Genomic DNA, 23451 nt, shown 5'->3' on the forward strand with positions numbered 1-23451 from the left:
CCGTAGCCTCCCCTGTGTTCCTTGGTGTCTGGGTGAGGAGGCTATGGAACTTGGAGAAGGGAGGGTGGTTATACAGGGGCTGCAGCAGCAGTCTGTGGTTTGCTGCCTTGCCCGCATTAGATCCACCTTACCGTGGAGCATGTCAGTTTTCTCCCCCATGAGTTTGACCATAGCATCCTGCCTGCTCTCATTGCGCGTGTCCCTCCTCTCTTTGTGTTCATTTAACGCTTTACAGAACTCCACAATTGTTTGCCTCCATGCATTCAGCTGGGCCCTATCAGTGCGGGAGGACTGCATGAGCTTGGCAAACATGTTGTCCCACATTCATTTTTTCTGCCTTCTAATCTGGACCAGCCTCTGGAACGGAGTAGATAGGGGCCGCATTGAAACATTTGCACCTGCGGGAGGAGAAAAAGGGTGGGTAGAATTTTAAAAGATGCATTTTAGAGAACAAAGAGGTCACTCTTTCTCAGTTAAACAGGCAGGCAAGTCATAGTACACAGCACATGTTCTTTCTGTATAAGGTCACATTTTGCCTCTTATACTGAAGTGCCTGCCACTTTGGTGTGAGTAAGCCATCACACGCAGCCGGGCACACGGGCTTCTGCTTCTTCCGCTTTCATTTCAATGCTTTCAAACTGCCAGACCCCCTTTCCCATAGCAAGCAATGCCTGGTGGGTTTTCCATATAAAAGGAGGGCCTGCGGGCAGTCTGGGATGATCGCTTCACACAACACCCCCCTGCACCCACTGCGTGGCTCCGATGAGGCTCTGAGCAGGGATGAGCCCTTTAAACTAAATGCGAACAGCCCAGTGTGGCTGGGTTCCCCCCTACCCCCCACCCCCCACTGCGTGGCTCCAATCAAGCTTTCACTCACCAGAAGTGCCTTCTCCAGGGTCATGGTCTGGGAGCCCACCTTGGGAGTAGGGGGAGGCTATTGGCACCAGCATTAAGAATAGTTCCTGGCTGGGGGGAAAACAGATTCCCCACTTGCCACCTGTGCACTGTCCTCCTCCTCTTCATCCTCCAATAACTCATCCTCCTCGCTCTGTGCCACTCCCCCCTTGCAGGTGTCCATGGACAGTGATGGGGTAGTGGTGCTGTCAACCCCCATAATTGCATGCAGCTCACGGTAGAAGCAGCATGTATGGGGCTGTGACCCAGAGCACCCGTTCGCCTCTCTGGCTTTTTGGTACACTTGCCTGAGCTCCTTGATTTTTGTACGGCACTGCTCTGTGTCCCTGGAGTACCCTCTTTCCATCATGGCCCTGGAGACTTTAGCGTACATATTTGCTTTTCTTTTTTTGGAACGTAGTTCTGCCATAACAGATTCGTCTCCCCAACGTGTGATGAAATCCAGTACCTCCTGTTTGGACCATGCTGGAGCTCGTCTGCAAATCCGGGACTGCGTGGTCTCTTGTGATGATGGACTCTGTATGGTCGCCTGTGATGGTGGACTGTGCTGATGGTGACCAAACAGGAAATGAAATTCAAAAGTTCCCCGGAGCTTTTACTGCCTACCTGGCTAGTGCATCAGAGTTGAGAGTGTTGTCCAGAGCGGTCACAAAGGAGCATTCTGGGATAGCTCCTGGAGGCCAATAACGTCGAATTGCGTCCACAGTACCTGTAACTTGGATCTGCATTCTCGATTTTAGTGCTACTCCACTTGCCAAGGTGGAGTACAGAAACTGGATTAGAAAGCCCTTTAAATTAAAAAAAAATGGTTTGGTCACGTGGATAGAATCAGTTTTATTTCAAATTAACCACGTACTATAGACCAGGCCTTAGATTGCAGTAGTACCCCAAAGGCGTGGCACTTTCTAAACAGAAAAGCGTACCTGAAGAATGCACAGTCTAAAAAAATAGTACATACCAATATTCTAACTTGCTTCCATTCAAGTTAGCAGGCCCTATTGAGAGACCCAACAGTGCTACAGGAACTAATATCAAAACCATTAGCAACTATTTCTGAGACCTCAGAACAAGTGAGGTTCTAAAGAGCAAACTACGTTACCTGTATTTAGAAAGGAACTAGAGCCTGATCCAAAGCCTGCTGAAGTCAGTGGAAAGACTCCCATTGGCTGCAGTGGGCTTTGCACTGGTCCCATAGTGTAGAAGAAGGTACTACTCAAGAGGAATATAGCTGGCAGAATCTGACCCTTGATTTCTATTTATGACAGGTTGCAAAGCCTATTCAGTAGTTCTCAGTGTTAACAGTGTATTTGAGATGGTTCCACATAACTTGCTCAGAGGGAGCCAGGTAAAGGTAGATTCAATGGAACTGCTCTATGATTCAGACCCGTAAAGGTGGTCAGAAGGCAATTGCTTAAAGACAAACAAAACAATGTCTCAGTTTCAAGAGAAAGTCAGGGCCACTGGACCATTTCTCTCACATACAGTTTGGATATTATCCCTGCCACCTTCTGCTGACCTACAAATAGCTACAATAATTAAATTCCCTGGATCGGGGGTTCTCAACCTCTCTTTTTGACCCCCCCCCATGCTATAAAAACTCCCTGGTTTAGCTGAGCCACAATAATTGTTTTTCTGCATATAAAAGCCAGGGCTGGCATTAAGGGGTAGCAACAATTGAGAATCATGTTTAGGAGATTGTATAAATATGTCCATTGTGTTTAGACACTTGTTTTTGGCTTGTCTGCCTTTCAGTAGCTCCTACACTGCAAATAAAGAGTTTTCTTCTGTCTGATTGTGGGATTATTCCTCAGGTGCCAAAGCATAGCAATTCCAATCAGACCGAAGTTTTATGTTCAGGAAGACAGGATTTTCTTATTTTAGCATGTTTATTATTTACAGGCTGCATGGGCAGCTATGTAGGTTAACTCTCTCCCCTAAAAGAAAAAGTTATTCTATTTGTTTCAAGGAACATGTCAGGCTTACTCTTACAGCTGTCCCAATCAAGGAAAAGCAGTATAGATACTGTTTTATCTTAGAGTGCTGTTAGGGATGTTACAGCAGCATTAGTGGACTTAGATATACTGCACCCAAGGCTGTTGTAAGAACCTGAAACTACAGTCATGTAGTCTTGTAGAATAGGCACAGGATTTGCAGTCATGAACTGAGTTCTGCTCTAAGGCCTTAGGCTAATAACCTAAACGCTGTAAAATAGGGATAATACTTACCTACTTGGATGGATGCATTGGCTAATAGCTGTATAGTGCTTTGAAGGTGTCAACTACTATTTAAGGGTAGGTATGTTATAGTGTGTTCAATAAGACCATTGCCTGAACTAACTAAAGTGAATGTTAGGTTCCTATTTTTGAAAATCTTGGCACTTTTTTTTCATTTGTGGTTTATTAGTTAGACATTTGCCCAGTGGAATGGACACTGCAGACATATAATGTTTTAAGGTTTCCTTTGCCTGACATTATGAATGTAGGTAGACACGCTCCATTCATTCTATACCAGTATGCCTAAATTGGCATGCAGTTACTGCAAGTGGTGTACAAATGGAAGTTTGCATGCACAATCCCAGTAAATCCATATAATTCTGTATATATTTTCCATACAGACATTGGGCCTCTGAGAATTTTACCCTAGGAGTGCAAATATCAGCTTCTAATGGCAAGGTTTTTAATATTTATCCCTATTGGCTTTAAAACCCAGGGGGAAACCATGCTTCAATAAACAACAACTGTGTATAATTCCTTTAACAGATATTTTTATATTTCTCCAAACATTACCAGAAGAGGGCACTATTGCCTCATTCTAACAAATTCCAGATGCCATCACCAGCCATCCCTTCCAGTATGCCATGCTAACTTTTGTAACTTCATCTAGCTTATCTTTCTGAGACAAAATACAGTGTCCAATAGTAGATCAAGTCAAATCTTGACTTCAGTGAATGTTTTGCTTGTATAAGGACAGAGTAGAGACATGGGGATTTGAAATCCAGATTCTAGGTCCCACCCTGTGCAGAACTCAGACATCAGCACTTTCTGGTACTTTTCAACTCAATGCTACAGCAGAGCATTAAGTCCTAGCATTAATATACCTATCAATAGAATTTAGTCCACTCTAATTTCGTCAGAATGAGCCAACTGAACATGCTCAGACAGAAAGACCACTGATAGCAACACAATATTGAGGAATGACCAACACTGCAGGAACTCCACCTGTAGGGAAACACATGGTTCTGGTTTATGTCTGTTCTGCTAGCAGGGTCTGGGCTAACCCCCCTGTCAGACTTGCTCCTATCTGTGGACGACCATGGCTGACTATGCACTTATCTTTCACTATGCTTCACACAAGCTGAAGTACTTAAAGATCTGGGAGAACAAACAAAGGTGTAAATGGCATTAAATAAATACTATATCTCTGCCTTTGAACAACATGAAGGAATGCTATATACCTGGGTGGTGATCAAATACAGTTATGTTGCCCCTTCTACTGTAGATGTTTTATTATTTACAATATGTAGTGCTGCTTAAATCCATCTTTTTTCTGGCTATGGTTAAGGCAGAGGCTGCTTTGATGTGTGGCTAGTAACATATCATGTGAATGCTTAGCTGAATGTTCACCACCCTGATATAGTCTAGTCAAAGGCTGATATGTTCTCATATGCAACTCCTGTCTCTATATTATGAATGCATTACTAGTGACTTCCATAGTTAAGGTTAATTAAACTTTGCGGGATTTCCTTCTCACTTTAAAGACATATGAGCAGAGTGGTGTTCCCTGTGGTGAACGTGGCCAGGTGCATGGCAGCGTAGGTGAGGCACTAGCTGCTGATTGACAGGAGCATCCAGAAGACAGTGCCCAGGCAGCCCATCAGTTGCAGAGCACTATGACAGCTCAGCTAGGCAAGGATAAGGAGGCAGGATGTCAAAGGCCTGGGAGCATGGCTTCATGCTGCCCTCTCACCCCCCCCCCCACCCCAACCAGCACAGCTTTGAAGGCATGGACAGATCTCAGGGCTCATTTTAAAAATGCCTGGTCCTAAATATTCATAATTAAAACTACTGGGCTGGCCATCTACGAATGAGACTAGAGTTCCGAGTTTCCGTGAGATCTATAAAACAGGCAAAGTTTGAAGCTTATCACTTAAGCCAATTCTGACTCATTTAATGGCAAGATTTCTATTCTGAACATAGGGGCTGATTCCCCAGTATGCTGGTGCAAAGCAGCCCTGAGGTCAGCTTCACCAGACACAGGAGCATTCCCCCAGTGTAAGGGCACAGTAGCTGATATTGAGATTGTGTGACCCTAGAAACATCCCAGTATAAGCAGGCAAGGGGCTCACTGCTACCTGGGAGTAAGTTTCAGCTGGCCTGACCAGTTCACTGTACCCCAACTTATTGATGTTCCATATGTAAAATGTGGGGTAAGATATTATTGGAAAACTAGTAACTCACTGATCATGTATAATTATGCATGATCATGCATAGACTGTGTACAAGAAAAAAAAAAGAGTGGTGCTAAAAATGTGTTTGGCAAGCAATGCATAAGCCCAGTATGCCCTAGCCAAAAGGGCAATGTATTGGGTTTGTTTATCCAGCCTAGTTGTCAGGCAGAAACAATGAAGGTCTCTTTACTTATACAGTAAACAAAGCCATTAAGTAGGGAGGAAGACAGAATGGTGTCCTCACCTCAGCAAGAGAAATGTTATCTGGCAGCACTATAAAGGCAGCAGGTCTGAACCTCAAATAAGTAATTGATTCAACTGATTGTATACGATATTACTGTATTAGAAACGTTTATCAAGTGCTGTCTTTTCTGAAAGTTAATGGCACACTGCTGATTAATATCATTGTGAATATTTTTATTAACACTATATGAGAAAATATAAATACTTAATGATATAATGCTTTAAAGGCAGTGACCAAACTCAGGGAGAAATGGGTACCCCCCCCCAAATGAGGAAATGCAGCTACCTATGTGTCTCCAATGAAATTAAGTCAAGTGTCACCAAAAAACAAGCAATGGAAACTCCATTTACATACAAATCAGGAGGGGGAATGGAAGGAAGAAAAGTATGAGGTCATCCTCAGAAAGTTTGTGAAGATATAAGGAGAAAGGCGAAGCCATCTATCACTGGGCAGACAAAAGGTCAGAGAGAGGTGAAAGTGGGCTGCTACGGTGTACCAGTAAGAAGTGGCCCATATACAACCGACGTTAAAGCGCGTTAACGTCGCTGCCCCTTGCGCCCCCCCCCGCCCATCATGGGGCTTTTTTGCCTTTTTTCCTTCACATTCAAATAACTTAAGTGGTTCAAGCTTGCTCTGAAGAGACCACTCTAGGGATGACAGTGTAGTTCAGATCATACATAGTTCATCCTTGGTCTTGTGGCTTTGCCAACCAGATTTCCACTTAGTGCCAGTTGCAACACTGGCATGTGTGATGTAGACAATGGTCTACTACTTACCCATTCTAGAAAGACCACCAAACGGTAATGGTCAATACTGACCTGGGCTGTATTTGAAGTAAAGATCTGTAAGTGTAAGATTCCTGAACCATCCATTCTCCCTCCATTAGCATTGTCAGTGTGTGACCTCACAATGCATGTGTATTACGTAACATGAACTGCTAGAACTTATCAGTTCTAAAGACAATGGCATTTTTAACTTCTCCACCCACAGAAGCAGAATACAGAGCACAATGGTTATGTATTATTAACATTAGAGCTGGTTGAAAGTGGCAAGTATTTTCTGCTAAAGATTTCAAGAAAAGAAATTAAAGTATTCTCCTTCCCCCAAATTTTTACAAAAATGTTTCAGCTTTTGGTTTTCATGTTCCATAAACCTTTAAAAAGTTTTGTATTTTGAAAACTTGTTTAATTAAAAACAAAAATTTGAAAAGAGTTTGCATGAAGATTTTTACTTTAAGAAAAGGCCATTTTTCATCCAAGATGTTGTTTTGAATGAAAAATTATAACCAACTCTGTTCAAGATGGTTTAATGAACAGTCTGGATAGTCTGTGGCAAATCAAAGTCAGGGCTAAGCTTAGGATCATGATAGCTATCTTGCACCCTATCTGGGGGGTGCGTCTGTGCCACCTTTTCTTGTGTTCAGACATGAGCGACTCCCACCAGAAAAACCCAGCCCTCTAAAGTGACAGACTGTCACACAGAATGTGCTGAATGGAGATTGCAAGGGCAGGGATTCCTCTTGAACTCCCCGCCTCCTGACTTTTAATGGTTTATGCTAAACCCTTCTTACTATGAAATGTACCTTTTCATGTGATTCCAGTGCTGGTGCCATTTTCATCTATGATTAGAACACATCCACAGGTTTTAATTAAAAACTGTCATTTTTTGGTAAGGAAGTTATTCAGACTCTGGTGATTGAAACATAAAAACCTTCAGAAGTTATCACTTTTAATGACTTGCAGCCAACTCCAATATGTGATCTGTTCTGAATGGGTAAGCAAGGCATTCCACTTAATTTCCAAAGGAAGTGACAAAAGTTTTGAAAGGGATGTTTAATGACATTCTGTACAAAGAAATATCAGAAACCAAGGACTGCTGCTCTAAGTGTTCACAGAGCAGCCTCTAACTAGCATCATATGTTGATTATATACATACAGGCTTTGGAAGACAGTTTTCATCCAAAAAGCCCACCCACTTCATAAATCAATACATAGATCAATAATGTGACAAAATGTCTCTGCTGCTGCTGCACAGTAGATGCCAATTCTGCTTCATGTTCCATTTGGCAGATCCAAATGAATGGCACTGTGTGGGTGGCCTGTATGATAACACCTTGATTTCCAGAGCTGCCTGCCTTACTAAACCATGTCACCCATCCCATCTGGATCACAGAAACCAAAGTGTACTGATGAAATCACAGAGGATGTCAGTAAGAGTTGAATAATATTCTTTTAATACTGAATAACCATGTAGACCTGGCAGGACTTACAACATATCCATATGGCAAGCACATGATCAACATATTGTACTCTGAATCAATTGCTTTAGTTTGTTTTCAGCACAATTTCAGTCTGAGCAAATCCATTGCCAGTAAGTGATTTATGAGGGTTTGTTGGAAGAAAGATATCACAGTAGAAAGAAGAGCTGTAATCAAGTCAATATTAAATAGAGGCTGCGCTTTTACACAAACAGTTTATAATTAAAAGAGGGCATTTGCATGACAAAACTGAAAATGCATAATGAATTCAAGTGCCTGCAGGACAGTTTGTTAGAACTGGTTGAAAAAATTAGCAGGGATTTTCTTTTGGACAGGGACACATTTTCAGTGACAATTTTTTTGCCAGAAAAGTGTCCCTTTTTTCAAGCTACCCCATATCTTTTACACTGCTCCCAACAGAGTTAGGGGCTTTACAATAAAAATGAAATAAAGTTCATACCCTGAAGTGGTTATATTCTGCCATGGTAGATAAATTACACATGCACACATCAGGAGAGCTGTGCTAAGACTCTGGTCATTCACTACCAAAACCATTAGCCACCTCTTGAGAAACTGGTCTCTCCCATAATGAAGCAGACCCCTTATCCTCTCTCTGGAGCAGTCATTAGACTACATCACACCCCCCTCCCCCCAAAAATGTTTTTGATTATACAGAGCTATTGCCTGGTTGTATAAAATTGGACCCCAGCACAGCTAGATGCTGAGGTTTACCCATCCTACTTTTTCACTTTGGTATTGTGAGGCTTAACAGCCCCACCTCTTTTACCACCACTCACCAGAAAACCTGCCAGTGGGAAATGAAAAGAGCAGGTCATAAAACATCCTGTCTTCTACATAATGACCTTTGGGGAGGTTTGGGAGGGGAGACTGTCGAGGCATCCTCAGACACTACACACACAAGCAGTTAAGTTGGTTAAAGAAAAATATGTGCTTACGTTTTATTCTTCTGTCTTTCCATTTCCATCAAATTCATTACACACTAATGCATCAGTCCCATGACTCATCTCTCTCCTCCCACCAACTCTTCGCTGTCCCCTCCTTCACTAGGATAGCCATAAGTACAGAAAGCTAGAAATGATTGACCTGGTATCTGAACAGGCACCTTCATTGACTTCTGCTCTCTCTCCATAAAAATAGCAGTGGGATTAGGGGAGACAATAGGGAAACTGTACAGTATGGACTCAAGTTCTTTAGACTGCTACCACAGGGCAGTCTGGGGGATTCTTGGCTTTCCTCTCTCAGGTATACCCCTGAGTCAGCAGTCAGTGCCGACCCCTTTGTCTAGGGAAGAACATTCCGGGGGTTGCAGCAAATTACCTAACTGGGGTTTAAGCTGGTTTAAGGAGCTAAATCTTGTTTAGTTCAATTTGTACATTCTTTGCTTCACTTAAGAGTGCAGGGACACAAGGTGCTGAATCTAGCCTAATCTAGACAAGGCCTCTTCCTATTTCAGAGTCCTCGAAATACCTCTGAAGCCATCACTTCCAGCACAAAATAGTCCCTCCATCCCCAGTCAAGCAATCCCAATAGGGCTCTCCATCCCAAGCCTGGCTACAGTGATTTTTAGCATGGTTCAGTCATCCAGCATGGACCCAGCCCCAAAGACTGGCTAAACAGTGTCAGCCATGTCCACTTCAAGACATACTCGCCTTACAAATAAGAGAAAGGCCTTTAGAAGATCCATCTATCTCCATCTCAGCTAGTGGTCTGCCTCTCCAGAGGAAGGCCCATTTCAGCTATCTGCACGGGAGATTAGGCTAGGGTTAACTTGGAAGAGGGCAAATGTGTGCCTGTGTTTTACCTGGGATGAAACAGTCTCACAAAAGCATTTTTAAAGAGGGCCTCAGGCACATGTACCTAAGGAGTGAGCTAAGGATTAGAGATGCAGTCCAGATAAGCACTCAAAAGTCTAGATCTGAGCCAAAGCTTTCTAAGTGCTACACACCTGATCATGGGTCCATAAAACACTGGATGACATTCACAACACCTGCACTAAGCCCTTGCAACCAGTATGCTGATAAAGCATAGGATGCTGGGAATCGAAATTCACCTCCCCAACCCAGAGCCAGGCTGTGGAGTTCCAGCTCATTCCTTTGCAGCCACTACTGCCAACTACAGGCTGGAGAAGTGGTTACTGCTCCTCCATACATTTGCACACTGTGCAAGGGCCATTAGAGCTATGTAAATATGGAGCCCATAGCCCATCTCCTGGCTATGGAGGAAGGCCATTCTCCACGCTGGTACAGAGGCCCACTCTGCCATGAGCACATACCTGTGTGCAACTGCTTCACCTATGACTCCCCCCTTCCCTACACCCCCAATATGGTGCCTAAGTAGAAGGTATAGAGGGCCTTGTTCTGGCTCTGTGTGCACCTAAGTGAATTACACCCACTCTCAAAACAGATTCTCTTGTGGTACAGCACTCTATCCCTTCTACTTCAGGGGTGAACTTGCATGTGCAGAGGCATGTAGACATGACACATTGAAGGTCATAGAATCATAGACTATCAGGGTTGGAAGGGAGCGCAGGAGGTCATCTAGTCCAACCCCCTGCTCACAGCAGGACCAATCCCCAGACAGATTTTTGCCCCAGATCCCTAAAGGGCCCCCCTCAAGGATTGGGCTCACAACCCTGGGTTTAGCAGGTCAATGCTCAAACTATTGAGCTATCCCTCCCCCACAGAGAAACATAGACTCACTGTCCTCCCACTAGCTACAAACAGACCAAGCAACTGTGACTGAACCAACTGTGTTAGTGAAAGAGTAATTCAGCCTCCATGCCCCTTCAGACACTGCTATCTGCTGAGGTTGCTAATTGTGGTAGTGTATTGTAATGCTCAATTACAGGATCAGTGATTTATTGGAACACTGCAAGGACCAACTCCAGCATGCATAGGAAGTATTCAACTTCCTGATAAAACCCCAGATCAGACAACATATAAGATACCACTAAGGGCTTCTCTACATGAACATTTAGCTTACAGCAAGCTGGGGGTGAATCTACCTCATACTGGTGTGGAAGTGGAGAAAGAGATAAAGGCAATTTGAACATAGAGATCTTAGTTGGTCTCTAGGAATAGAGCAAGAGTCAGGCTAACAAAGTCAGGCTGACACTGACTCTAATAATGTGAGACTTGAAGGCAGGGCCTAGGCGGGTAGAAAGCGAGAAAGCAAATGGGAACAGACAGTAAGAGATACTGTTTTGACCTTGTGTTAGATAAGAATGGAATGTAGACTGTAGCAGAAATTAATGAAAAAAGTGAGATATCAGGAAAAAATATGTATGACAAAATGCAGCTGTTGCTCATTATTATATGTAACAGAAAGGTATAAAAGCTTGCTCTAATTGTTTATGTATCAGAGACCTGCCTGGACAGGGTGAATCCCTACCAGTGTGCTCTCTCTCCTCTTTGCAATTGCTTGAGAGGAAAGACTGTCTCTGACTTGCTGCACCCAACCCAAGCATGAAGGCCTGTTTTCTTCCACACTAGCTTACCAGGGACTAACTGTCTGTGTGGACCCTGCTGATGGGCATTAACAATTTAATTTGCTTAGAGCTAGTCCTCATTGCTTTGCTCTAGTTCTTTCAAACTAACAAACAGTTAATTCATGGCAAGCTAGTGAAGGGCAGATTCATACCTCAGCTGGCCATGCATTAAGTGTTCATGTAGACAAGCCCTAAGATAAAGGCACAGCATCATATAGTGGTGCAGGTGTCATCTGCACTATTGATTACATATTTTGTGATGTAGGGACATATCCACCAGACAGCTGATCTGTCTAATTTGAGACAGCTAACTCATTTAATGTATTGAACAGCCATCATCTGGTAATGATGGTTGGTTACGACATGTGGCAGACCGGCATTCACAGGAATGAGCCAAAGATAGTCTTATGCCACCTTTCTCTCTTCAGTTCTGGCATAAGTTAGAGTAGCCCCCTGTCTGTGTTACTCTTTCCTCTTCTGAAAGTACACACACGTGTTGTTGGGGGATTAAGTCTCTTAGCATTCACAGGAATAAAGGTGTGAATACGTATTATCCTCCCCACTTCCCCCTTCCACCTCCCTTTCCCCATCCACACACACTCAAGATACAATATCCGGAATAAAAGTGAATATTCTGAGGCAGTTTTCTGATGGTGTCAAGTCATTTTACAATGCCTTTCGGTATTTATTACTAAACATACACAAAATAATTCCTGTACATATCTTGCATGTTCATAAATGACTTTCAGCTGCTTTAAGGTAATAAAATACTTCCATGCACCTGGTCACAATTACAGTGCAGTTCATACTCCATTTGCCTTCCTCCTATCATTTTCTTTAAAAATACAGTGTTGTAAACTTCTAAACATTGGAAACCAATATCTAAACAAGCAAGTCCCCTGCCCCCATCCAGAAAATAAAGACTTAGCTGGAGAAAACTATAAACTCACTTAACACATCCCACAAAGAGCTATCACTTATTAAAGAATGCTTTAGACTGCTAACCTATGGGACTCAACTTTTTTTTTCCTGTCAGAACTGTCTTATCTCCTTGATTTGATTGTTAGCTACATGGGCCATCCACATTTATGGCATACCATAATCAATACAATAATACCTATTGCTAGTAATGCTATCAGAAATAAAGACTATAATGCTATAGAATATTTGGAGAAAAAAGTCTTTTGAAAGAAGAGAAATTGTCTGACGAAATAAAGGAAGTGCTATCAAAAGAGTTTAAAAAGATGAGTGACAAATCCTGCTGATCTTACAGGAGTAAGATTGTGACATAACAAAACAAATTTGTAGTCTTGAATTTTTTTGTTTAAAGTATCATGCTTGCACAAGAAAAATTTCAGTATAAACATCCTTTCTTTAGGACCACACATACTGTAGCATTTATCAAATCCAGAATTCAAAATTGCATTGGAATCTGACTTGCAGCTGCGGTATCTGGAGTGATTATGTACTGCCACTGTTTACCATTTAGTAGCCCAATGGATGCTTCTCTGCAAAGTAGTGTCAGTGAATTAGAGGTACCTTTGTTTGAAGCTTCATTTCTACTAGTACGTGCGTGGTTTTTAATGCTTTTCATTAGCTCTTCCTGGAAAGAGAACTCCTCATGTTATTCTAACCAAATGTTTTCCATTGTGGCTACTCCAAGGGATGCATGAAGTTTTCAAACAAAAATGAAGTGGCCCTACTGTGGTACCAATACAAGGTAACATATTGTATTCATGACTGTTCAATATTGTACAGTAATTCACAAATGCAGTGCATGTTAAAACTGCCATTTCTCACAGGGGTTTGTTCCTAACCTCTCATCCACTGTGGATTGCATCCTGCATTGTGCACTGAAGTTACCTGGGAATTGTGGGTATTCAGCACTGCACAGGAGGCATTCATCACCTTGCGGGATTGAGCCATGAGTGTCAGACATGTAGCCTTTTCCATTGTCTGGAAAGTTCTGATGCCAGAAAAAAAAACAGAGAGAAAACGTCTTACACAGATACAATTACTAGAGAGTGAAGTATTATGATCTACTGAGAATGTTCAAGACATTTAATCTCCCCCATGTCCTTTGCTTTGACTTTAATTACTCTTATTGGTGTGAACTTTCTTCCTTTTTGGATGAAACAGTGAGTCTGAAACATAATGCACACATGACCTGCATAACAGTTATCAGCAAATGGAAAAGCAGGACAATGCTGTGGAGAGTATGAATTATACTCTGAGCTATCAATAGCAAACATTTACTCTAGTAGGAAAGGGAAATTTACTTAGCCTCCAACACAGTAAGTCAAAGATACATTAAAGCTGTCAAACTGATTGATATCAAACCTTGTCCCATGTGGGTTAGTCAAGGAGAACAATATTTTAGAAGTGGTATTTGTAAGCTAATATGAGGTGAAGACACAAATCCCTCAATTTATGAGCCTGGATATGAAGGCCAAGAATGACCTTTTGGCAGTAACCTAATAGCAAGGAGGATTATGGTGGATTAGAATAAGAGCTAGAATACCAGTAAGGGTACTTTTGTCACCTGCTTTCCTGTCAAGGCCACATCATCACATTTGCCAGGACGGATGTTGTAGCATTAGAAACACTGAACGGCTGTTACTGTTCCACCATTGCCATAGTAGGATATTCTAGAAATGGTTCTTGTAGAGGCCATGGGCCATCCCAATACATCCCTCATAGGCAGGTGTAGTACTGTCTGTATACCTCACCCTGGTTTATTCCAACTATGTGGCAACAACTGGTCATGCTCAGATCAGGGCAATAAGAAACCAAACACACTAATTAACATAAGTACATTTCCCTTTAACAAAGCCCCATAAAAGGAACCCTTGGAAAACCATTCAAAAGGCCTCACCTCAAGATCCAGGTTCAGTACTCCCACAACTTAAAAGTCCAAAACAGAAGTCTTTGTATCTGGCCAGAACAGCCATCAGAGAGCTGAAGAGCACTCACCATCCCTTGACAGCTTCCTCTTCCTGTTTAAATAGGTCAGTCCTAGGGTGGAGCAGGGAGCCTCCTTGATTCTATGCGGGTGGTTCTGATTGTGGCTTTTGGCTGGCTCCTAAAGTGGTAATACACTCCATCACAGTCCTTCTGGAAAGTAAGAGCACAGTGTGACTATCCTGTTTGTCTGAAGATATGATGATACCTTGGAGTGCTCATGCAGCAAGTTATGATGCATCTCTAGTAAAATCAATATGCACAGAAGTTGATGGCATGAGGCCCAAATATAAAAGAGACCCAGTGTATTGAACACGAGAAATGAGATGAAGAGAATACATATGAAAAGACCTAGCTGGAAAAATAAGAATGATCAAGAGACTACGAAAGCTGGCAAATGAAAGGATGTGATATTACTGACAGGTCAATGGATGTCAATGGTAAATTTACTTAAAACTCTGACTGACTGATCACTATGATAGACAGAAATGCAGAGACTTGATGAGTTCTGCCATAGTGCTCTGCAACACAAATTTACCAAGGGAATGATAAAGTCTTAAGGGGAATGAAGGCCAAGGACTGAATGGGAATGGATACTGAACTACCTTCTCTCCATTAGAAATGGTCTCCGCAGAACAGTTCTGAAGCATGTTGTGGAGAATCTGAACTACGGCTGCTGGTACTGTCCCTGTCATGTGGATGGAGGACCTCAGGCTCTATAACTTTAATCTCACACCTTTTTGCCAATATGAATTTGAAAACTGTTGTAAAGAACAGCAACACAAGCCAAAGCAAAATGACTAAGGCCTTCTAGTTTGCACTTTTTGCTTTCTACATGCTCTGCTCCCAATAATGGCTGTGCTGTTCAATCAGTGGATTTCTGGATTATTCACAACTTTTGAATATGAACTAACCACCAATGATCTGGTTAGGAGGATTATTTATCACCCATGGTGATACTCAGGAGAAGACCAGTGGTGTCTCTGCTCTTACAAAACTCAACTACAAGAGTTTGTGTCCTCCTGCCAGAGAGCCACTAATGGAAGCCCAACCCTGAATGGAATGTAGCCTTCTGGCAAGTGATGGCATGAGTGGAGCAACCTAGGAAGGACAGCAAAAAGCAGGAAAAAAGGAATAAAAACTGAAAGCACATGAAGAGAAAAAATCAGATAAGGAGGAAAAGAATGGAGATAGGAAAGAGACATGATGGTAAGAGAGAATGAAGAGAGACAAGTAGAGAGATGGCAACTGTGCAGGAACAAGGTGTAAGATGAGTATGTGTGAGGGGGACCCATTTACCAACATATTGCAGGCAGGGCTTCATTAAAAAAATTAGCAACCACATCTCTTGCACTATCCAATTCCTCCATGTCTCTCACTATCAACTTGGGGAAAAAAGCCGCCTAGAAAACCATACTTCCGGGAATGTCATCTTGGGGCAGTGGTAAGACTCAGTGGTGATGCATGCGTAACTTATGCTTACTCAGTATGGTTCCATCCCCCTTTAGTGTTGAATGGACCACTTAGAAGTTTATGAGTCTGCTACAGCCTTTGAGCTAACAGAATGGGATATTACCACAGCAAGAATCATTAGCAAATACTTTGTGACATTATATTATCTCCAGAGGACATGTCTTCTAGAACCCATGAGCTGCATGTCTATAATCCAGCATAATGACTCAGTGTGGCTTTTGTGGGAGTTTACTGTTTCAGAAGAGTCACATGCAAAACTCTTCAGTCTTTGCATTACAGAGCAGTACGGGGTTAACTGCATGTAAGTATTCAGAGTATATTCACCTGCGAGTCACAGCTGTGTATGCTGCAAATACTGGGGAATGATGTTTATACAAGATATTCTAACCCCCAGGTGTGCTACTAATGCCTTTTAAATAGTTTCTTCAAATACATTCCCAGCTTCATCTCTGAAGAAAGAAACAAAAAAAAACTGTATCTGCTGTAAATAGGAGATGAAGATCTTAAAAATACTCTTTCACTCCAGTCTCACTTTTCTGTAAACACAAGAGGATTTCTAGCTGTTGTATGGACATGCTCTCAGATACTACGGTGATGAGGGTGATGAAAGAACCTGTGTAGACTGGGCTAGAGTAGAATGCTAGGATGAGCTTAGTGTGATGTCATTCAAATAAATTCTTGCTGGTTGACTTTAGGAGGGGATGAGACAAATTCTACTGTTACACCAGCTTAATCTGGACCAATTCCTCCTAGACTGATGGAGTTGATCCAGCTTTGCACGTGTGTAACTAAGAGCAGATTTTGGACCCCTGGAGCAACTTCCAACCACCCAAGGCCAGGCTGTGGTTGTCCTTTGTGTGACAAGTCTTCCCCATATAGATGCTGATCATAATACTTAGTCTTGCCTTGAGTGCAGGGGACTAGACTAGAAGACCTGGACTGTCCAGTCCTATGATTGTTACAGCAGCAGCAGGAGAGAGTCCTAACATCTTACTCTGGAGAGCCCCACCTGCAGAAGTGAGCAGGCACTGACTTATGTATATGTGGGAGCAAATTCAGCCATGGGGTAACTTAACTGGAGCTTAATGGAGCACACATGAATTGGGAAGTTCCCTGGTTTCCCAAAATCAGATTATGACCATGGGATGATTTCTTCTGGGTCATGTCTCCCCAACACTCCAGAGCATGACACTACATATGCAAACAATATGCACACTTCTAAATTTGCCAATACACTACTGTCCTTGTATTAGCAAATTTATATATTTCCTTCTGTGGCTAAATACTTGGTTTTGAAATGTTTAAATAATCCTGACTGCTCCTGTTGAAAGAGTCTGATGCTTTGGATGACTGGCTAATATTAATAGTCTTTTAAAATGTCTCTTTACTAAGTTTTTCAAATTAATTAAAACAAAATCAACAGCAAGAAAGCTCAGTGTCTGTATCAACTGTTTTACTTCTAAAAGACCCTTACAATGGGTGAAATCCTGTGGGCTGTGCAGGCCTCTTAACCCTACAGTTATGAGCTCTGGGGCAGGCCACACCAATCGTGAGGAGGTCAGGCTGGCCCAGCTGGGTGCAGAGAAGCCGCTCCATGTTCAAGCTCCAAGAAGGCTTAACATGAGTTTCCTATGTTCACCATTCTGTCCCCCCTCTCTCTTTTCTGCTCAGGATACATCAGTCCACGGCAACCTCACTGCCATACACAGTGGCAGCAGGTCACACACTTCACCTATGGGAGAAGGATCAGTGCTGTACAGCTGCCAGCACCTCCGAAGCAGTTGCTGAGAGTGGAGTGACCCTTTTCCATCAGAATTCCATTGGTTCAGTGCCATTCCAGGCTGCAGAACTATGGCTGGTCTACACGTTTCTCATCAGGAGAGTCAGGATTTCGTCAAATAGTTGTACAAAATATGTTAACATGGAACCTAACCTTGTTTATCCAAACAAACTCTCAGTTGCACTTGGGGCTTGATTTCAGCACATAACATTTCCAGTGCTGGGATGACCAGTTAATACTGAACAGTATATTACACACACAAAAAATACTTTTTCCTGAAAACTTTTATAAACTCTGGATCCTTTTCTTCTGAAGAGCTTATGATTCATCAGGCTCCTGAAACCAAAAAGATCATTGTTATATTAATGTGATTGTCCACAGTAATTTAATCATCAAGTTTGTTCTGTATTCTCACAAGTCAAAGGAGTCAGTTTAGAATATGTAGTCCGAAAAGCAGAGGAAAAAGAGGATGAATCCTTAAGTCCTAATTCCATGGAAGGAGTCTCACTGATCAAAATTTCATTTCTGCTTTAAGTTGTATCTGTGTCCTGGTAGTAGCAATAGCAGGAGCTCCAGTGCAGACAAGGTACTGGCATTTATATCACTGTATTATCTAACCCTGCTCAAAACAAGACTAGGTGATATCATGGTGAAAACATGGATGGTCACTGTTGCCATGTCTACACTAGCGCTTCCACGGTTGTTGCTACCATTAGCGGAATTGAAGCTGTGGTAGTGCAATGGTAGGAAATTTTAAGTAAAAGTTCATCGTAGACAGGGCTACTGTTTCTGGAGAATGTCCAGACCTACTGAGATGAAATTCTTGATAATGCAACTACTGACAAAGTAGAAGACATCCTCTCACCACCAGCAGCTTCGATAAAGGACATACAAAAGTTAATCAAACTGAGAATTTCTTCCTTTATTTTTTCCCCCTTTTTAGAACAGCTAAATCCCTGCCAAGCCTTTTGTTTTTCCAGTACCTGAGAAAGACGAGAAAGCTTCTCAGAGCACAGCTTAATCTGTGGAGAAATGGGAAACTCAGCTCACCCACTTCATAAAGAAACCTCGAAGGAAACGTTCCTTGTTAAAATTCCTCTTGTTAAAAAGCTGTGAAGTCATAAAATTTTACCGAACAATGGCTTCCCATACAAAAGGGCTCTTCAGTCAATAGTTTCCCTCTAAGCTGTTCCAAATCACCCTGGCTTCAATAAACTCAGCTCCTCGAACAATCAATGCAGGAAATAGTGTGGCTTCTATAGGTTTAGCAGCTGTTCAACATGCTCTGTTGTGGGTCTGTCTGTCTCTGTGCAATTTTGCCATGTTTTTCCACAGCCTTTTATTATCTTGCTTATTAGAAAGACAGGAAAAATCAATTTTAAAAATAGTTTTTTGGGACCATCTTAGATTCTCTTGCCTTCTCTATGTATGTAGTATGTTATTAAAGTTGGAAGTGGTTGATCAGGAGTATGGTGATTTTAAAAAAAGGAGTTTAAGCACTGAACTGAAGCAGAGAAGCGATTTGCAATCCAATAGCACTATTTAGATCAGTGTTATTTGTTTATTTCTTGAACACCCCTGTGAATTCCAAAAATGCAGCACAGGGTGTTCTATAGAACCTGCCTGTGCCTAATTTCTTTCAACAGGGAAAAAAAAATCCAGTGGCTACATTTCCAAGCCTCTTCTTTATCGTGTGTGTGTGTATGCCAGTGAAGTAGAAATATAGTGAAGTTGATGTGTATTTCCACTGCATACAGTTGCCTTGCTTTCTCAATGTCCGTAATGGAAAGGGCACGTGAAGTAGATCTGACTAGCATTCTGGCAATCTTTGAAATAGATTATTATTTTTTGCTTTGCATGTAGTCTGACATACTACTTCACTTGCAGTTTTATTTCCTAGGGCAACATCCCTTCTATTACACAGGTAGGATTTTTGTTGTTGCAGTTCAGATGTTCTATTAACATGCAGCATATGTCATTGCACTCCCATTTTAGATCCATACAGACTCACAGGTTTTAAGGCCAGAAGGGACCATTCTGCGTAACACAGGCAATATAATTCTCCATAGTAATTCCAGCATCAGTTCCAATATGTTCCCCAGGCTTGAGAATCTTCACTCATATGGAAAAAAATCTGTAAATTACAGCTTAACTATAAGAAGATTCTAGTGTAGTGAGTTAATGATTCTCCACTATTGCTTAAAGATTCACACCACAGAATAACAAAGTAGCTATGGTGAAATAGCTGTCTGAGCCTACAGCAGTTATATATAAATAGTGGAGGTAGGTGGGCTTTATCTCTGACTATAGGGGCTTGGAAAAAATGTAATACATTTTGCAGCAATTTTTCATGTACAGTGGGTCCTTAATATATATGCTGTCTGTGTGGTAATGTTGTACAGGTACACCCAGATTATCCAAATGCTGATTAACCAAATTTCAGGTTATCCAAAATTCAGATATGTCCCAGGACTCTAAAATTCATGTGGAGATCAGTTTTATTTAGCTGAACTTTGACCATTGAATTGTTTTGAATATTTCTTGAGCTATTTGGATAATTGGGATTTACTTGCATTCTAACTATGCCCATTGCTGGTTCCTATAAGCATATTTTCTCATGACTAGGTGAGAAATTACATATTAACTTTTGTAGCTGTTTTGCTCTAAACACGTTAGGATTTAAGCCCTTTCTTCTACTTTTCATTGCACAGAGGAGGATATGGCTCTTTTTCATGGGTCTGTATCTGTGATAATATTTTTCTTCAGATTTCCCACTGTTGTACAGGTGCATCTCCACTCTGTTATCTAACCCAGTTCAGAGCAAATGTAGAAAACATGGGGTTAAAACATCAGAAGATTGTCTACACTGGTTCTCCCACTATTTTTTCCACTAATGGAGCTGTACCAATAGTAATACAATGGTGAGAAATTTGAAGGAAAATGCTAAGGTAGACAAGGCTATGCTGCATTTAGTGGTCTATCCATCTTGGAAGATGTGGGCATACAGAAATCAATAGTCAAGCTTTTGTGTATACAGATTTCCAAGTGCTACTGACCTCACCACTCCTTGATAACAGGTATTCACAACACCACTGCAGTGTCTCATGCACACGGCCTTGAAATTAGCTGTGCTAATTTGGAGGTTCATTTTTCACTTGAAGTTTGTGAACAGGATTTCAATTGCTTCTCATATGATCACTTTGAGATTGGCCAAAGTTCATTGAGTAAAACATGAGCCAATTGGTAATTGTTTGGACTCAGTCATTATTTGTCTAATATGAGCTTCTTCCCACTGATGCAAAGTGCAGGAGAAATGTCTATTTAAAAATGTGGACTAGTTTCCTCTTTCCCCAGGGATAATCTGATACTCTGATTATAATCCTACCAGGGGAATGATTGTGCTAAAATTTATTAATAAATCCTAGAAGAGCTTATTTGGCACAGTTCAAATATCTGACCACTTTAAGGTGCCTGCATGGTAAGTGCTCAGAGCAAATGTTTTATGGGGGGACAAAGCAAGGTAATGATGGTTTATAAATGCCCTTTACTCATGCATTTTGAAGTGAGCATTTAGCAGTTTCCTGGTGCTTCACTGATGCTGTGTAGGAGAGGGTATCCATTGCACAACAAACAGTAGCAGTTATGAGAGAAGTTGTAGCAGCAGCATAACCAAAATGCTGTCTGCCTGCTGCAGGTGGGAGTTAGGGCTACATCTCTCAGGCAGACATCTTGGTAATGCATATAAAGTTCTCTGCATGGAGAGAGCAGGAGAGATTTATTAACACAACTGATATTATAGAAAGAGGGGAAGACAGCGGCTGCAATGCCAACTATCATCCCATTTACTGGCTTCAGTAAGCAAACCAATGAAAATTGGCTGGCATTAAAAATCATGCACCATTCTTAAAAAACAACCAGCTCTAGAGTGGAAGCAGACCATGAGTGTTCAGTACACTGTGAAACATTGTAGCCTGGAGATATTTTGTCCAGGGTTTTGGAGCAAACCTCTGTGCTTACAAAAAGAACAAAGGGATCTTTGATATCCATGAATAGACGGGACCTTGTTGTTCAAGGTCTCATTTGAAAGACCCATATATACTAAACTGTAGGGTACCGCATTCTGTCCAGCATCATCGGACAAGAATAATCTTGTCAATAAACATATGTGTCTGTATGAATATTATTATTTTATTTAACATGTATATTACAATAGCAACTAAAGCCCTCTACCCAGTTGGGCTCCCATTGTGCTAGGCACTGTAGATTGATATTGACAAGGGGTTCCTCATACACACTAAGGAATCATTACAGACTCCTCCCTTTTTACATCATACTCTAAAGTCTTTGAAAATGGTTTATCCTCAGCTGAACAGTAATATTTAGTACTTGGCCACTGTAGTACCACTCCGATTTGAATGGCCCCCTCTTAGAATATGTGCTAACTACCTATGCTAAACAATCTGTTCTACCTTAAATTTAGCTGTGCTGCTCAGAGTACCTTTCTCAGACCTGAAGAAGAGCTCTGTGTAGCTTGAAGGCTTGTCTTCACATCAACAGAAATTGATCCAATAAAAGATATTACCTCACCCACCTTGTCTCTCTAATATCCTGGGACCAACACACCTACAACAACACTGTATACACATAGATATATACACACATGGCCTACTGACCTAACCACAGTGCTGATAGTCAGCTCCTATGGGTCTGTTCCCAGTTCTGCCACTCACTGTCACTTTTCCCTTTGCAGGTATATTTATGTGCACAATCGACCAATTTGCACACACAGTTGTGGTAATGACACATACACACATAAGTACAGAAGAGCGTTTATGTTTGCGTGCACAGATATCAGATCTTCCTTCCTAAAAATGTGCTGTCTGTAACTCAGATTCACTATTGGTAAAATTGTGTAGAAATATTTACCTACATTACAAGGGTGTTGTGAGAATAAGATGGTTAATCTCTGAAGGTATAAAGCACTACAGAAGTACTAATTATTTGGTCTGGTCTCCACTTACCGTGCATCTACACTGCAGCAATCGATCCACCGGGGGTCAATTTAGCGGTCTAGTGAAGACCTGCTAAATCAGGGTTTCTCAAACAGGGGTGGCTGCTTGTATAGGGAAAGCCCCAGGCGGGCCGGGCTGGTGTGTTAACTGCCCCGTCCGCAGGTCCGGCCAATCGCGGCTCCCACTGGCCGTGGATCGCTGCTCCGGGCCAATGAGGGCTGCGGGAAGGGCGGTCAGTAAGTCCCTCAGCCTGCACCAGTTCCAGCAGCTCAGTGCTCTTCTAAGGGCCCAGTAGCCAGCCAGGAGCTCTTCCTTGCTCCCTCAGTCCCTACTAGCACTAGGCTGTCCATTGTGCTGCAGTTCCCTGAGCCATCTACACTCCTCCAGCACTAGCAAGGCACTGAACTGTCACTGACACTGTAGCTCCTTTTTATAAGGCCCTTCTCAGCCCTGATTGGCTGCTTCCCCTGCAGTGACTCTAGCCTGCTTAGAGGACCTCTCCGCTGCTCCTTACCTGGGATGAGTGTGGCAGCACACTGAGGCCTCCAGCAGGGGGCCTCTGGGCCTAGTCCACTCTATCATACAACTCTATCCCAATGTCACATACAAGGGGTTACTTTCATGGCTCACCCACAATAATTAAGTATAAATGTGGGCCAGATCTGGTCTAACAGCTTTCTCAAGAATTGCCTCTGTGGGGGGCAGGGGAAGTAATATTAATTTATCAGCACCACAGCCCTCTGAGAATCTATTATCACCCCAAAGAAGAGAGGATTGAGTCTTTGCTTGTGTTCAAATTGCCTGGGCCTATCACTGGCTGTCAGGTGGGTCAGAAGGTTTGTGTTTTAGGGCAG

At 42.2% G+C, this 23451-nt stretch overlaps 1 long non-coding RNA gene across 2 annotated transcripts; it reads right to left on the bottom strand.

Annotated features, from left to right (window-relative positions):
• Positions 1–1319: 1319 nt before the first annotated feature.
• LOC123372458 lies at positions 1320–22744 on the bottom strand. Of its 2 annotated transcripts, none has more exons than XR_006580300.1 (4): positions 22607–22744; positions 14345–14485; positions 13235–13337; positions 1320–1703 (listed from the first exon to the last, which is right to left on the bottom strand). It is a non-coding gene; the product is annotated as an uncharacterized LOC123372458 (long non-coding RNA). The 2 variants fall into 2 exon arrangements; XR_006580301.1 differs by lacking the exon at positions 22607–22744 and adding an exon at positions 16130–16251.
• Positions 22745–23451: the final 707 nt, after the last annotated feature.

Source organism: Mauremys mutica, chromosome 6 (assembly GCF_020497125.1).
Source record: "Mauremys mutica isolate MM-2020 ecotype Southern chromosome 6, ASM2049712v1, whole genome shotgun sequence".
Taxonomy (NCBI): Eukaryota; Metazoa; Chordata; order Testudines; family Geoemydidae; genus Mauremys; species Mauremys mutica.